Here is a 16502-nt window from a genome sequence, read left to right as displayed (position 1 = left end):
ATACATGCACAGGTACATCTATGAGGGTCAACAGCAGAGCTTTCCAAAATATCCAGAAGTGTGCACTTGCACTTTTTGGACATGACTGCAGGACTCCCTAACAGCTTCAGACGCCCCATTTTGACTTGTGCGCACGTACAAATGTGCAATGCGGAGACACAAATGTCCTTTATCCAAGTGAACGTGAGCAGTTTCCAACAAGGCCGTGGTTTTCTCCTCACTGGGTGCAGAGGGAGAGCTGGCATCACCAAAACCCGCAGCTCCCAGTGCCGCAGTAGGAACAAGCGAGAGGCACTGGGGTTACGGGACATTTGCAGCGCTGCCTGAAATCACCATCAAGGCAAACAAAAGGAAACTGTTGGGAAGTGCCGAGCCTGGCGTCCCGGCAGAGCTGGCTGGGTTTGCCGGCGGCACAGCGGGGCTCTGTCCCCACCCACACGTCGCGGACTGGCACCACGGCGTCCCCGAGAAGAATATACCCGTTTCTTAATGAGAAATTCAGTGATTTCTCTGATAAGGGAGCAATTATCTGAAGACAATATCACCATTTGTGGGTAGGAAGCCGTCCTCTGTCACGCCAGGGATGTGACCAAACACAGTACATGTTTTACTTTGGACTAAGCACTCCCTTTCATCTAGACTGTGGCTTCCTTTCACAACTGTAGCTGGCTTGCATAAAGCTACCTTTCATCTGATTTCCTAATAAATAAGTTTTTAAATTCACATGGGGTCAGTCACTGGTGACTAGAATATTTTCTGCAGGAACATGTCAGAGCAGGTATATAACACACCTACTACAACATACCTTAATAAAGAATGAATCCTACAAGAGTATATCACAGCAGCGCATCTCAAACACCACAAATAGGCTGCAAGTGCCCTTCCCTCCCCTATCACCTCAACACTGCACTGCAGAAGTGAGCTGCAGGGAGACCCCAGACGTCCAATTTCTCCCATAGTTGTCCTCATTCCCTGTTTTCTCCTAGAGAATATTTTTAAAGGTGCTTACTTCCTCTGAAGGAAGAGGGTAAAGCTTAAATTCCTATAAAAATCTGCTTCTAAACTCTTGAAAGTGGAAATAGTTTCTCCTGCTGGGAAAACGGTAGCAGCATTAGAGCCCATTCAGCTGCATCTGCTGGGAACCCCAGCATGCCCCCGACCATGAGCAAATCTGTCCTTCTACGAGCGAAGGCGGATCTTCGCCTCCTTCTAGGCTGTAGATAACCATATTTCTTTACATCAGTGTTTATAGGTGAGCAGACCTTGAAGGCCGTAGGGGTGAAGGGCAACACTCACTTGCTTAAAGTTGAGCATGCATTTAAGTGATTTGCAGGACTGAGATGGCTCAGACTCCTGCAGAACTGAGTCACAACTAGTCATCATCCTACAGTTACACTTTTGGTCCTTTTATTACAATGAAGTAGTGGCTCTTCTTCATCTATTTCAAACCATACAGCACATAATCCTTAAAGAACATAATCCAAATCCCATTCCTCCCAATGCAGATGATTTAGTCTTTATCACAGAATACAACTACACACAGAGCTGGAATATACATGGCTTTGAAGTAATCTTTAATAAATTTATTTACTTGCTGCTGCTTAAGAAAAATCCCTACCATCAGATCTTAATCTCTTCCTGCCGAAAACAAAGAACAGATTTTTCAGAGTTTTGCCTGTTTCCTAGTTGCTATTACCAATGCACTGGCATTAGTTTAGAAGAAGACTGTCCTACTAAGCATGACTATCCTTTTTAAAAAATAATTGCTAGGGGCGACTTAGAACAGGCTCAAAGAGGGTAGAGAGGGAGATGGGGAAAGAAGAGAATTGCTTTTGTTTTGATCCACTGCCCTCACAGTCCCTCAAATCCTCTTTGATTTAGCTTCTTAGACTGCTTTCACCATCCTAAACAGCCAGAATCACAACCTAATTTCTCCCATGTCAGCAGTAATACTAAAACTGAATCACAGCTACCAGTTTTATCTCTATTGCATTTTTTTTAATTATATGCTACAACATATCTGTGATGCAACTCTATAGGCTACAGCAGAATAGTTGTCCAAACTGCCCAGCAGATATTAACTCTGATGCTGGGCTTTCCCCACATGTGATTCCCATATGTTGGAAAAATGGGATATCACAGTTTGGAGCCCCTTCTGCATCCAATGTGGATACTTTGGAAGACACTCTAGCTCTCAAAATCTGTATTGGCACGGTGTTAAGTCTGAGATTGTATCATAGCTTAGGGGTAAAATATTACAGAAATACTATTACTAGCCCCAGAGAGGCAATCCAAATCTAGGAAACTGTGACTAAACATTAAAAAATAAAGTAAAAAGAAAAAAGTACTCAAAGGCATGAGACACCTAAATAATTCTTCTTAGAGTAATACTATGTGAGGACTGAACAGTTATGATTAGCTCTTTGTTCACAGTCTCTAAATTTTGAGACATCTGATTTTATTTCTTAATCATGTCATTCAAGAACAAATACAAATGCTGCAAGCTTGTCAGGATGGACACATAACAGGAGAGAAATAAGGAGTAAAAATACTCCAAGTGTCTTCAGGAAGGATTAGGGCTATGCTGGAACAGCACCCACGTGGGGTTGCTCCATATACGCAGTTTATAATCTTATTCTCAGGAAACTGCTGAGAGATATTAGCAGGCGGGAGGGGAAGTACTTCATGCTCAAGTGGCTGAATAACACTTTGCAGCTTGTATTGAGACACTGCCCAGAGCTGCAATTTATCCGTATCAGGGCTGACAAGCCTCGGGGTTTCTTTTTCACTATTGCATATGTTGCGCTTGTGGCAGAGATGCTGAACAGCATCATCAAAGCATTATCTTAAATGCAAAGACTCTTGCAGCTGTTGGAATCACCAGTGTTACAGGAACATTTTTTTTCATGTCCTGGAGTCAGCAAAGGCAAAGCTAAAATGGGAAACCTGAAATGGGTCCCTTCAGTGAAGACGTGCAGACACTTAATCACCTGCCTAAGTATCCCCTAGGCAAAAGAGTAGGGATGCTAGCAGGGACATTGCCAGACTGACCCCATTCCCTGCACCTCCTCCTCTTCCTCCAGTGCAGTAGATATGAGGGGAGACGACCAAAACAGTGGCTCTACCACTGTTCATGTCCCCTATGGGAGAAGGAGTCCGTACGGGGCTGCAGCAGAGCTTGGGAAAGCCCCGACCAGGACCCTGGTGAAACCACAGCATGGGAAGAGCTCTGTCTTACACCATGGTGAACGGGAAGGGAATCTGGTGCTTCTACGATCACTTTAACTAGTTAACATACAAAGTGAAAAATGTTTCAGTGTGAGGCAGAGAGCTCTGTACTCCCATCAGAGGCCCTTCCTCCATTTTGCAGCTCTCCTACCAACCCCCCGGAAGCAAAAAAGCAGTTTATAGGACTGCTGAAAATAATTGTTTTCCAGAACTTTTTGAACCACTGTTTGCGTGGGTTTTTCTAACTGTGTCCACACTTCAGCTTCTGCTGGTGTTGTTATTACAGAAGGGGCTGGGAACAACAACATTTTAAAGAATAAAGGAGGCTTCGGTTGCAAAAGCATTTCCCACAGCTGCCCAGTTGGTACAGCACTGCCCCAGGCTGAAGTTAGGAGACCGTTTTCCGTAACAGTAAAGCTTGTTTAAGAAACTCTTGCCCTCGGCCTGTTGTTTCTGTCCTCATGCTACATTTCAGCATCTTTTTGCTTGCACCAGTGCAACTGTTTGTCAAACCGTGCCATAATGCAAATCATGGAAATGATCTGAACTAAGAAACCTTCCAAGAAAAAGTTGTGGGCTTGCGGGGGTTGTTTTTGCCTTTAATGCGTCATTTCCATGTCTGGTTGAGAAAGCCCTGGAAACAGTATAACGAAGGAGACAGTGAACTTCAGTGCAGGCAGGAAGAATGGCAGCTTGGAGCAGGGATTTTTTAAACAGCTCTGCTCTCAGAGAAACCCCGTGTGTAACTGCAGTGTGAGATCCTCAGGCAGTGCGGGCTGTGCCCTGCCCTGATGTAGCCCTTCTGCTCAGCCATCCCCTGACATTCCCCCCACTGTGGGTTTGGGAGGGCATGCTCAGATGCCGTGAGCTTGCTGTCTTCCACCTGTTTCTTCAAGAGGTTTTATCATACTGAGGTTTTATGTTTTTATTTTCACCACTCCAGGTGTTCATGTAAAAGGGAAATGGAATTCATGCTTTGGCTTTTGTGATATTTTTGTTTTCAGAATCAAGTTCCCCAAGAGAACCTTAACTCTTCCCGGCCCTCAAGCACAGCCTAATCCCACTGCAGATGATCTCTATCTAATGGCCTGAAAAGGAACGTCAGGAAGGTGCCAGTAAGAGCTTCTCTGTCACGTCAACAAATCACCCAATAAAACCATGCAGGCAGATCGGACAAGGTATTAAAAAAACCCAAAACAAACACATTTTTAGACCATCTTTACACACAGGGTAAAGAAGCAACAGAATCCAAAATCAGTAGATCTGTTCCCTCCACAGTTCTTCTTTAAAAGTGCTATCTTGTCAGTTAGTTAGATTAGTGATGAAAAGGAAACAGAAAGATGATACTGGCTGGATTGCAGGGACGTGATAGTAAGATTCCACTGCTTATTCATGATGGGTTAATTTGAAAGAGAAAAGACATCTTTCTGAATGGCCCTCATGATAGTCTTGTGAGAATAAGCAACAGACAGAGTGGAGCCCATCTGGGATTTTACCAGTTAGACTCTCTCAGGCCAAAGACCTTGTATTACATTAAAATATTAACTTGAAAGACACCGTTTGACTCTTGCAGAAACCATATTGCATATATTAAGCTGGAATTGCATATAATGTTATGTCATTTTTATCAGTTACTTCACAACTGTGTATTTTGTTCCTGCATCCAAGGCACTGGTTTCATTAATTTAATTTCATCTTATCAGGCAACAGCCAAACAGATGCTCAGTGAAGATGAGGAGAAGAAAACAAAAAGCTTTTTCACTCTAAGGGCTCTGCTGTATGTCATGGGTTCTTATACGGGCTCACAAATTACTGGTGATAAAATGGATGCTTACTGCAAACCAACGACATCAGCCCAAGAAAAGGGAGCCAGAAAGCTGACTGTGTGTGACAGTAGCCGGAATGAACTTTAAACCAGTTGTTCGCTGTCATATAAAATCTCTCTACTGGAGTCATAGTTTTTATTACTTATTCATACTTGCAGAGCAGTGCTGCTACAGCAACTGTGAAAGAGGATTATCATGTAGAAACACAGCAGCAGGCGTGCTGGACAGTCAGGCTTACAGTCCTAGCACACTTGCATATTTTCTCTAAACACAGAACTGCAATATTTTCCTACAAGAGCAGCAGCAATACCCTTCAAAAATAAGCTTGCTTCTTTGGTGTTTTATCAATTAATACTGAACATGCTTTTCGTGTTCATAAGAAACCAGGTATTTCTCTGTCCAAAACTGTTTGTAAGAAGAATTCCTGCCCTTGTTTAACTGGCTGCAATCTGTGCAGAGAGGTTCTTGACAGGGCAACCACAATGGACTAGATATTTCTTTATATTAATATTTTCAAGAGCGACAGTTAAGTATTTCAGATAAACTATATCACCCTAAAATGAGATGGTTTCTAAAATTCAAGATCAAAAGCACCAGCAGCAGAGAAAAACAGGAAATTTTAATTCTAGGAATGAAATTCACATCAAAGGATGCTATGCTTCCATTTCTCCATTATAGCGTAAACAAATGAGATAAATCCAGGCCATTCACTGTTCTGGATTTCAAATGGGATTTATTGATTTTAACACACTTGGAGCATTAATACATGATATAGCCTACCAAATGTGAACCACAAGACTGTACTTATTCTCTGGGTCGGTCCTTCTATGTGCCTGAGCATGGAAGTTTCCAAAAAAGTTCAGTATTACTTTATTACCAGGACGGGACAAATGTTCATCTAACTCCAATTTCAGGTCTCTGACGATGGCAAGGAGCAGATGCTTCTAGAAAGATTACAACAGATTATAGATCAGTTCTTCCACTGGAGAGGAACCATAAGAAATTTCTTAGGCCAGAGGCTAACCTTATTTAAAGGGTACTGACAAGCTATGAAATCATTAATCTAGGTTGAGGGGAAGGAAAATGTAGATTTCTCTTGCTTTTGGAAAAGTATAAAATCCATCCACATCTCAGCTTTTGGGGGATTCCCCTGCAATTAGGAATAAAGGTTGGGGTCTCTACACAGTCTGCATCTCCCAGAGCACACCACAACTAATCCATTGTGCATATTATTTGGCAAGAAATGCCTCAACACATCCTGGGAGTTTGGAAGGCAGGCTTGCTCATCTTCAGAAATGGCATCAATATACCTTAGAAATAGCTGAGCTGAACCAATGCCCTGTGTCTTGGCAAGGCACTGAAACAGCCGGATGGCTGCTGGCACCAGGGTCTGTCAGCCAAAACCAGCTGTGGAATCTCTGCTGAAGTGCATTTAGTTCTCACAACAAAAGTTTTGTTGATAATAGTCAATAAATATTTTTAGGGAACATTTTAATAAACACTTCTTTTTTTTTTTTTTTTTTTTTTTCTTTTTTGCAAATCTGACAGCGAGTATTTTCCTTCACCCATAACACCACTACCCAGCGGACTCAAAGAAACCAACCAGTGTTGCATGAGTCTCTGGCCTCATTTCTCCCACGGATAGAGGAGCCATGCCATAACAGGTCAGACATGGGCTGGGCATTAGCAGACCGGGATCTTTGGGTAGCTCGGCACTGACTCATTGTGGCCTTGGGAAGCCACTCATTCTCTCTCTGCATCCCTGTTCCCAGCTGGTAAGTGAAGATAATGTTGTCTACCCATCTTCATAAAGTGGTCTGACTGATGAAGGTGGAAAAACACTCATAGACTATCATGCTGAAGACACCAAACCTAGGGAAAATATAGAGATAAACCAGATGTTACTGATGGTCTGACTGCCCTTGGAAAGATTCCTTAGAGTGTTGTGATCAGATATGACAGTGGATGAAAAAGAAATAAAACAGAAGCTAGTAAAATATTAGGGTGACAACAACACAAAGCAACAACAACTAGCCTGTAGGAAAAGAAAGTCCCTGCTTTGCCGATGGCTGCAAAATTGGCCAGAAAAATGCCCAAGGAAATGTTGAGTAGATGAAGACTCGTTTGCCTTGAGTGCCTACAGTTCATCGATTTTAATTTAGCAGCATTCACTAGAAGTCATTCTTGGTTTATTCTCCCATCAATTTATTTGAACCAGTATGTCTTTAAAGTCAACCAAATGTAATAAAAGGATATTTTCCAGCATATATTGTTGCAACAAAGAAGAGAACAGTGGAACACATTTTTCCCAAACCATTTACTAGTCTCCAGGGAGATATAATTTCCTTTCAAACTGAGCTACGTTTCAATTCATAGGACATTTTTATTAGCCATTTTGGACTAAGTAATTGACTCTTTTGGAAGCAGTTCCCTTATTGTCGCACTATCAATTAGTCAACGAAATATCATAAGGTAAAGTGAGAAACTGACAAGATATGCATCTGCTCCTGCTCGGCACTTCGAATAAAACTCTCCTTCTTTTACTCAGCTGCTTAGCTGATACTCACAACTTCATATCGCCATATGCAAATGAACAACAATTCATTTCTTTATGTGGAATTGCAGAAAATACCGCTATGTGAAAAAGTCAACAAGAGCATTCCCACCCTCAGTAGGTAGGAGCATGGTGTAAAGCAGGAGGAGACTGCTGTATGCTGTGTTAAATGGACCTCTTCTGAAAGCAGATGCAGTAATTCACACTGGACCACAGAAGGGACAAGTGCTTACTTCAACATGAAGTTGCAGCTCAAGGATGATGGCATCTTGCAGGTTTGGGGGACAATACAGTAAATACCTGCTTCCCTTGACTGGCTGATGCAGTACTCCGGATCACCAGAGCTGCTGCCGATGCAGAGAACAACAATAGAAGATGAAGGTATGGTAGACTGAGCTCTTGAGAAGAAAACCAGCAAAGAAACAGAAGGTGGAGCCTCTGGACCCACCAGCTATGTACACTGAGTCTGCTTTGTGTAACTGCAACCAAACAAAACCACCGCTACACACCAGGGATTTGGGCAGAGAGTCATGTATGTACACTATGCATTTTGGGTTGGATGTAGTTTCCTTTCATGCTCTGTTTTGAAAGAACTTACTATACTGGACAGTTAAGGAGTATAGGAAAGTTCGCAGTTAGTGACTAGTTGGCCATAGCCGCTTGCTTTTATATTCGTTCCTTTTTGTCAAGGAAAGATCAATAGCACATGCTCGGCACAAAACTAATGTAATCAACCCCATGTTTTGAAAGATTAAACTGCAGCTTTGTTGGGAAGTATCAGAAAAAGTCATCTGAAAACCTGAAAATACTCTTGGGCAGTGGCGTGCATAAAGTATGTATTACAAAGGCCAGAAAGTAGACGATAATGAAATCTTCATTATTGCAGACTGGACTGAATCACCAATATTCATGTGACATGATATGACATGACATATGACTGTTACCAACGAAATCTTATTAGCAACTTCAAGTACAGTAGCTTTTTAGAGCTGTATTCAAACAATGAGGAAGAATTAAAGATCCAGGCAAAGTTTCACAAAGCAAATAATTTCCTTTTAATTGAAACCGTAAGGGCATAGTTTTGGATGCAGTGAATGCTCTGGAGCTCGTTGCTTCATTTGAACACAAGTGATTTTAAGCGTATTTTTACATGAATTTATTGCACTGCATCCCTCACTTGAAAAAAAAAGTCATGGAAAGGCAGCAGAAAAATACATTTCCCTCATCCCTCCCATTCTGAATGTGGCATACCAGCAAGCTTTTGGCATGGCAGCTTATATTAATACTACACATCTATATGGGAATCATATACTACATTTTTATGTTGCAGTCTTAGCCAATGTTTCCTTCTTGTAAAACATCCAAGGTTTCTGGTAGAAGCTTTATTACAAAAGATGCATTGTTTCCACTGAGTTATGCAGTAAGAATAATCAGGCAAAATTGTGATATTAACCCTAATGGAAACAAGACATCCCTTATTATTTGCTGTTGATGAAACTTTGTGATTTGAAGAGACCCCAAAGAACTATGATTAGCTTCGGAAAGGTAGAGAAAATGATATTAATTTCTATGTCTTCATTTTGCAAGCTGCCTGGTCTTACAGACATTCTTAATAGAGGCAGAAACTCTGACAGCTGCAAATCTTTGCTTGTTGGCCACCTGCACAGGGGAAGGGATGAGACCTGGGGAGTGGGGCAAGGCAAGTACTGCAGTGGCATTTTGCCAGCTGGGGACACGGTAACTGATGGTCTGCAGAGCACACACTGATCGCATGAGATTTTGGTTGTTTCCAGTTGCTAAATGTCATGAAAATAAGCTTAAACACTTTAAATAGTTTCTGCACATCACTTTCCCATTGCTGTGTTTACCTCAGGTGTGTTCTGTGATCACAGATGAAATGTTCTGGTCAGTTTTAAGGGGAAGAGCAGACGGCAGGGCTCAATCAAAAAATAGAAGTGGAAGCACTTGTGTGCATATGTGGCTGAACTGCAGGGGGGGGGGGGGTGGGTTCCACTGAACCCATAGTATAATGGTGTTACAGGACTTCTCACAGCCATCTGGACAGGAAAGTAACATGAACAGGGAAAATGTGGTCACACAACTACTACCTCTGCAGGGTTGCCCAGTGGGGGATGCACAAGGTGCGAGTGCTGCAGCCTGGGCAGGTCGAAGTGCCACACATGGAAAGAAGAATCACTTCTTTTCTCCCTCCCAGTTCATTAAAAAAATGAGGCTTTTAATGAGATTTGAGGTAATACATGTTATTACACTATTTGCTGGCTTAAAACAAGAAAGGTACAATGCCTGTCCACATAAAGCTGTTTGCATGAACTCCTTTGTGCTGTCAGAGTCCAAAGCTGGCTGGGGAAGGTATCTCTCCTTGCTCAGAACAGGAGAAACTGCCATTTTGTGAGTAATTGAGGATGCAGAACAGCATAGAGAAGAAGTCATGCTCTCCTTCATAAAAACTTAGGTAAACATATGTGTATGTAAATAAAGTAATTACATAAACTAAGACTTTACTTTCTGTGTCCAGCTAATCAGATCACAGTGTTAAGGAGACAGTTCCTTTGTAGTCAAAGAGGAAAGGGATATTAAATAATAATTTGGATTTACCAACTCATCCACTATCATATTGTAAGAATTACAGCTGAGATCCAATTCAACAAGTTTTTCAACAAGTTTCTATGATGCTGTGAAGCTGTCAAAAATACGTAATGATTTTTGAGTACACATGAAATATTTGTAGGCGTAAAGTTTAGCAAATATTTAAGCAACATGATTTGCTAGTGAATTTAGTAATTTTTTTCTCCATTTTGCAGTATAACTTGCATAACTGCTCCATACCATGTAATAATGAGCTCTGACAACCCCTTGTCAGAAAGTACCTGTGACACCCACAGCAATATACGAAAATCATATTAAATATCTGAATTGTGTTAGGCTAAAAATTGACTAGAGTATTCATTACCATAGTATACATACTTATTAATAGTTTATTCTGATGTTGCCTTTCCTGCATAAAGTTTTTTAAAATAGGGTGATTTTAGAACAAAACGTACACAGGGGCGATAGTTGAATTATGTAGTACAGAGAACTGCTAACAGTGACTTTGGGATAAAATATTTTGAGAACAGATTTTTGGATGCTGCAGCGGCAGAAAAAGATGAGTTCAAAACTCTAGCTGGAAAAGTCTGCAATTTTCTAGGCTTAATGCAACCCACTCCACTTCTGGAGACTTTCACATAGTCCCCTCACAACTGGCAGGAGCTGTGCTAGGAAGGAGCCTTTGAAGAAATTCCCTTTGCAGGGAGGGAGATTATGTTGAAACCTCCCTGCACATAGTGTGACTGTTCACCAAGGACAGAACATAATTGCGGGCAAATCCCATGACCTCTGCCCAAAGACAGAGTTATTACAAAGCCCAGCCTGATATCCCAGTACATTTTGTGCAAATAACAAAATGACAATAAACTCAAGGCAGCTCTGAGACGGGGTTCGCAGTATGGCCAAATCGAGATGCTGGTCTTAGGTTTCTTTGGGCTGCTAATGTAAGGCAGTAAATAGCATGACATCAATTCTGTTTACTTATCAGGCTACAAAACCGCTGAAATGCACCTAAAGATGGACATTACCACCTGCTTATTCTACCTTGGCTAATAAGTTGGCTGAGGCATCCCTCTGTCTGGGTGGGGTGCAGGCATGTTTCAGCAGGAAAGCCATTTGGGCCCTATCATGGCTTTCTCCTGCACTCCTCTGCTGTGCCACAAACCAGGGCTGTTATGGAGAGAGAAGTGGGGCAGGCAGGACTATGCAGGCAGAGATGAACAATGCCTTAACAAGAACAAAAGCAATTTCAAATCCCACCAGTTTGTCAGATTACTTAAGATATTTGACTGAATGTCAAAAATGTTTCAATGAATTGTTTCGCCACCCAGATCTTATTTCTAGGCCCTCTTTTGAAAAAAAAAAAAAAAAAAAAAAAAAAAATCCTTAAAATTAGTAATTAACTACTTAATTTCAGGTTTCCTCAAATATGTGTTTATAATTCCATTGTGCAAATGTGACCCAAAGCAGGAAGGCTTTGAACTGGTTAACTTAAATATAGAGAAATATCTTTCCAAGTCCAGTTAGGACAAAACTTAAAACCTCACATCCAGCTTCTGGAGTCTTCCTAATGCCCCTGTTTTGCCCTGACATTTCCACAGATGACTGCAGGCATGTCTCCCACACCTATTTGGTTCATGCCCAGCAGCTCCACAGAACCGATCACCTTTCTTCCAAATGGGTTTGGTCTGCCGGACGCTGACTTAAATAACGTGTGTGATGCCATGTGTGCCATAAAGAAGCATGACAATGTGATTCACATGCTGCCTACAGATTTTCTGCAATCTCTTTCTATTGTAGGGTTTGTACTCCTTCATATCATTTGGAGGAACTCTTGGAATAATGATTTGGCATGTGTAACTGTTTTTTCCATTTCTGTCATTAAAGCTGCTTTCAGGGCCATGCTGAAACGGCAACAAAAGTCTTTCCCACATCACAAATCACTGTAGTACTTGGTGTGCACTATATCAATAAAAAGATTAGCTTACTTATAGGAAAAGGATGACAAAGTCCACAATTGTCCAAGCCATGAGAAAAATGAGGTTCTGTTTCAACTAAACCAGCTAGTAACAATGTCACATTTTAACCCTCAGCTCCTCAGGTACAGTGCAAGGCTCACAAGTGGATTTTATCTTATGTGCAGCATTAAATTAGTGCCATTAACCTTGTAGGTCACGGCTTTGAAGTCAAGCAGGCATTTTGCTATTGATTTCCATGAAGCCAAGATTTCATATTTATTTCCACTGACTATTTATCTCAAAGCATCAGGAAAATTTTCTGCTTAGAAGCCCAGAAAAGAAATGTGAAACAGAAGGATGTGGGAAGAGGGATTTCTCCCTTGGTGTGAATGCAACATCTTCGAGTACCATCCCAACTCACAGCAACCTATGCAGACTCTGAGACAGCCCTACAGGGACCAGCAGAATTCTTTAAAATACTTACAGAAATCAACTTTAATGGCTTTCCAGGAGTGGAGAAAGAAAGCGACAGGCAGACAAATTACTCGAGTGAAGTTGAAGCAAACAGAAATGGTGCTGGCGGAGGGCAGAAGAGGCTAGACTTAAACCTGGGCTCATGCTGCATTGAAAAAATGGAGCAACTCCCATACAGAACCCCATTCAAATCCAGCTTTATAAGGTTCATCAGAACAAAAGTTTACTGAGCCAGGTAGAGGAATTTGAGAGAGAGAGGCAATTCATATTCTGTTCCCATTCACTGCAAAAGGAAAAGCACCAGGCTCCATGATTTTATTAGTTAAGCATTTTAAGGAGCGCCAAGAGTTGATAGCAAATTTCCAAAAGGCCTGGCTTCTGTCATGAGGAAATCATATTCTGTAAAAAGAAAAATAGCTAGCAATGAAAAAAAGTATCAAAAGTGGGGAAAAGATACCTGGCCAGGGACTGGTGACTGTGAAGTGCACGCTAAGGAGCTAATGGTGCAGGGTTTTCTTGGACTGCACAATGGGAGAACCACAACAAACCACAGGGCTATGGACATGATTACCAACATGTAAGAAAGGGCCCTATACTGAAATGGTGCACAGCAAGTACAGGACAAAAAGATGGCTCTTTCCAGTGGAGAGTTTCACATCTAATTGTACCTGTGGGTATCACTTAATCCAAAAGACTCTACTCCAAATACTCAGGTGTTGGACTACACGACCCTCAAAGGTCCCTTCCAACCCAAACCATTCTATGATTCTGTGATCATACTGGAGCCCAAGAAGTCACACTGCCTCTATGTGAGTCCCGTCCAAGCACGTTAAACAGCAGTTCCAACCAAATCAAAGAAGTTACACAAATTCTCATTTCTGAATATAATAAGGGAAAGACCTGTTTCCAGTGAGCATGTAAGAAAGCCTTACAGGATGCTCAAGAGGGTTTGCATATGGTCTTCTATTCCTTCTAAAGGAAAACAATTTTACAGACCTTTTTCTTTGGTATTTCCATAGCCCTGGGCTCATTTTTAATTTGTAACTGAGGACTTGGATTTGCTGGGAAGGGTCAAAATAGAAATTCTTATTTCTCTGCGCATTTCCTTCCACGCAGCCTACACATACCCAAGTGCTATTCATTGTTTTAATGAGAAGAAAAAGGAATGGCATTTCAGCTGCCCATGGGGGATCCTCACTGTGTAGCAAAATAGACTACATGGCGTCAGGCCCTCAGGTTCCTTAGTTTTTGTTTACAAATGTGAATATGATTTTCTTTTAAGAAGTAGTGCTCCACTGCAGGGACAGTGATCAGAGGGAGCCCAAGGCTCTCAGAGTGATCACGTATGTTGAAGAAGAACCCGGGGTTGTACCTTTTCCTGGCTGCCCAATGCGATTTGGGATCTGATTTGCTGAAGTTCCCAAGCTTTCAGTCATTAATCAAGTCAATGCAAACTGTGCTTTGCACATACGTAGTACAGTTCGATGCCAAATGATAGAAAATCAAGGTGCTGGCATCTAAGGTAGGTGCTCCAAATTCAGCAGGTAGTCTCTCACGTGAGCCTCTGTGCCTTAGCTTCCCAGCTGGAAAATGGGGCTATCTGCCACCAGGAGATTGTTTTATTCAATCCAAATCAAAATACCTTGTGCATACTTACGATTTTAATTTAAGTAGGAAAGTATAGGCAAATACAACCTTTCAAATTCATATTTAACATGGGAAAATGAAACAGCTCCAGTTTTCCTCTTACCTTTTTTCTTGCAGAAACTATTCGCTGACCTCAGTACAAACTAGTCAACTATTCCATGTCCTGAAAACACGTTGCTAAGAAATAATGATGCATCATAAACATTTAATTTAATACTGCAGGTAACATTTTTACATTGTGTTTCTTAAGGCTGATGTTTTCATCAGGGACCTTCTGGAAAAAGCAGTAAAATACAACAGTTGGGTTGCATCCTTGTGACACTGGTGCAGTCCCCAGTGACAGCTGGATGCGGTACACGGATTTCAGCTGCCTGAGAAAACGAAGCGGCAGTGGCAAGCTGTTAGCGCTAATACAGCAGAGGAAAGAGGCAGGGCATGCAGTGCTTTGTGTGAGGATGTCAGACGAATGATGAGACTGAACAATCTTTGGTTTGTTTCTCGAGGGAAATGTGCCATAGCCCACTTGAGGTGGGGTTTGACCCCTTGTGAACCAGGCTGCCTTTTCCCCAGCTGTCTCCTCAAGCGTCTGCTGACCACAGCCCTGCTTCCCAGGACCCCATCGCAGCATCAGACTGTCTGATTTGCAGTCCCAGCATCTCCCATCTGGGCATCCTGTCCCCATCTCTGTTTTTCTGCCATTTCTGCTCTTGCCTAGCCATCTTAACTTGTCCATAACTGGTCCCTTTAAAGGCAGGGTTTAGCCCATCCCTAAAAAAACCCCCACAGAGCTGCCCCTGAGATGCAGAGTGGTGAAACTCAGGCAAAGAAAACTGGGGAAGGCAAACGGTTATGAGGACAACAGCAAAAAATGCAGGGGGAGAGGGCAGCTCTTCTATGCTCCTAAAGGCAGAGGATTAGCACAACAACCCACATGAGACCTATGTCCTGAAAAAGTCCAGGTTTGGCTGTTGTCCAAGGACACAGTGTAGCAGCTATACGCACGGCAGAAGAACACCCAAATAAAATAATTGCTGTGTGTCATTGCTGTCATTTCCTGAACCCTTTCATTGTCCTGGGGACACACACAAGGTCTTTCCTACTCTCCGCTCTCGGCTGCCCAGCTGGACCCGGTGGCCTGTCTTGCTTTCAGAGTCATGCTCACCGCGAGGATGAGTTTGTCCCTCCAATGAATCATAGCTGTCTTAGTAGCAACCCCATTGCATTGAATTTCTCTCCCGCTTTTGGGGGGCTTCCCCGTGCCCAGCAGCACCGCTTCTGGGGTGGGATGCTGTGAGCAGGGCAGCCCGAGGCAGGGCGCGGGCATGAAGGAGGGCGCGAAGGTCCGGGAGGGCTGGGTACCGCTGCAGCATGGCCGAGGCGGCTCATCCCACACCAGCCAGACACAGCACGGGGGCACTGGAGTCTCAGACAAGTTACTGGTTTGGAGTTTGTTTGCTTGTTCTTTCAGGAAGCAAAAGAATACATTTTTTCCACGACTCTCTTGCTAAGGGAGGTGGATTGGTTTTGAAGAGGCAGTTCTTTTAGAGACAACAAGCCAGCTCGAGGCAGGCACCAGCAGGGAAAATTTCTGCACCAACAGTTAAAGTTATAGGCATGAAAAACAGCCTTGTAATTAGGACTGGGAGGCGTCTAAACAGGCAAGTGCCTGCAGCCCCCACCCACTGGCCTGGCCTCACAGGGTTTGCTCTCAGCCCGGCTCTTACTACCGTTTGACTTGGGGTATTTCTTCCCCCCCTGCCTATGTTCTTAGGGGCTTTTTAAGGGAGTTTATCAATGGCTTTTTTGGAAAGCCAAATAAATTAAGTCAATCAGTTCCCCTGCCCAGCTATTTAGTGATATTTTTTAAGAATTCCATTAGTTTTGTTAGATGTGGTTAGTTTTTCATTTAGATATAATGTTCCTGTTCTGTATAAGAGTGATACTTACCGATGCTATTTTGCTTCTAAGTTAGCAAGGCTTTCTGCATTGGCAGTGTGTGAGCGTGCACACTTTGGCAGGGTTCAACGCATACAGTGATGAGGGCATTGTAAATACCTAGACAAATTAATAATGTAGCACTGAAGAGGAACACAAGTCAGTTAATATTAATGCTAATATCAAAAGTGTCTAGAGCAGCAGACAAGATAATTTTTCTCTTTGTCAGGAATAAAGGGAGATCAGTAAGGGCCATGCATAGATTGCATAACT

General features: G+C 42.4%; 1 long non-coding RNA gene across 2 annotated transcripts in view; it reads right to left on the bottom strand.

Annotated features, from left to right (window-relative positions):
• Window positions 1–5692: 5692 nt before the first annotated feature.
• Window positions 5693–16502, bottom strand: part of LOC126038055 (uncharacterized) — an 85959-nt gene continuing 75149 nt past the window's right edge. The window contains exons 14-15 of one of the 2 annotated variants that reach the window (XR_007505882.1): window positions 6658–6926; window positions 5693–5998 (exon numbers count right to left, since the gene is read on the bottom strand). This is a non-coding gene — a long non-coding RNA (uncharacterized LOC126038055). Of the gene's footprint in view, window positions 5999–6556; window positions 6927–16502 lie in introns of those variants that run through there. The other variant, XR_007505875.1, reaches the window with a different exon arrangement.

Source organism: Accipiter gentilis, chromosome 4 (assembly GCF_929443795.1).
Source record: "Accipiter gentilis chromosome 4, bAccGen1.1, whole genome shotgun sequence".
In the NCBI taxonomy this organism is placed as follows: domain Eukaryota; kingdom Metazoa; phylum Chordata; class Aves; order Accipitriformes; family Accipitridae; genus Astur; species Astur gentilis.
This window is presented reverse-complemented; position numbering and strand designations above follow the sequence as displayed.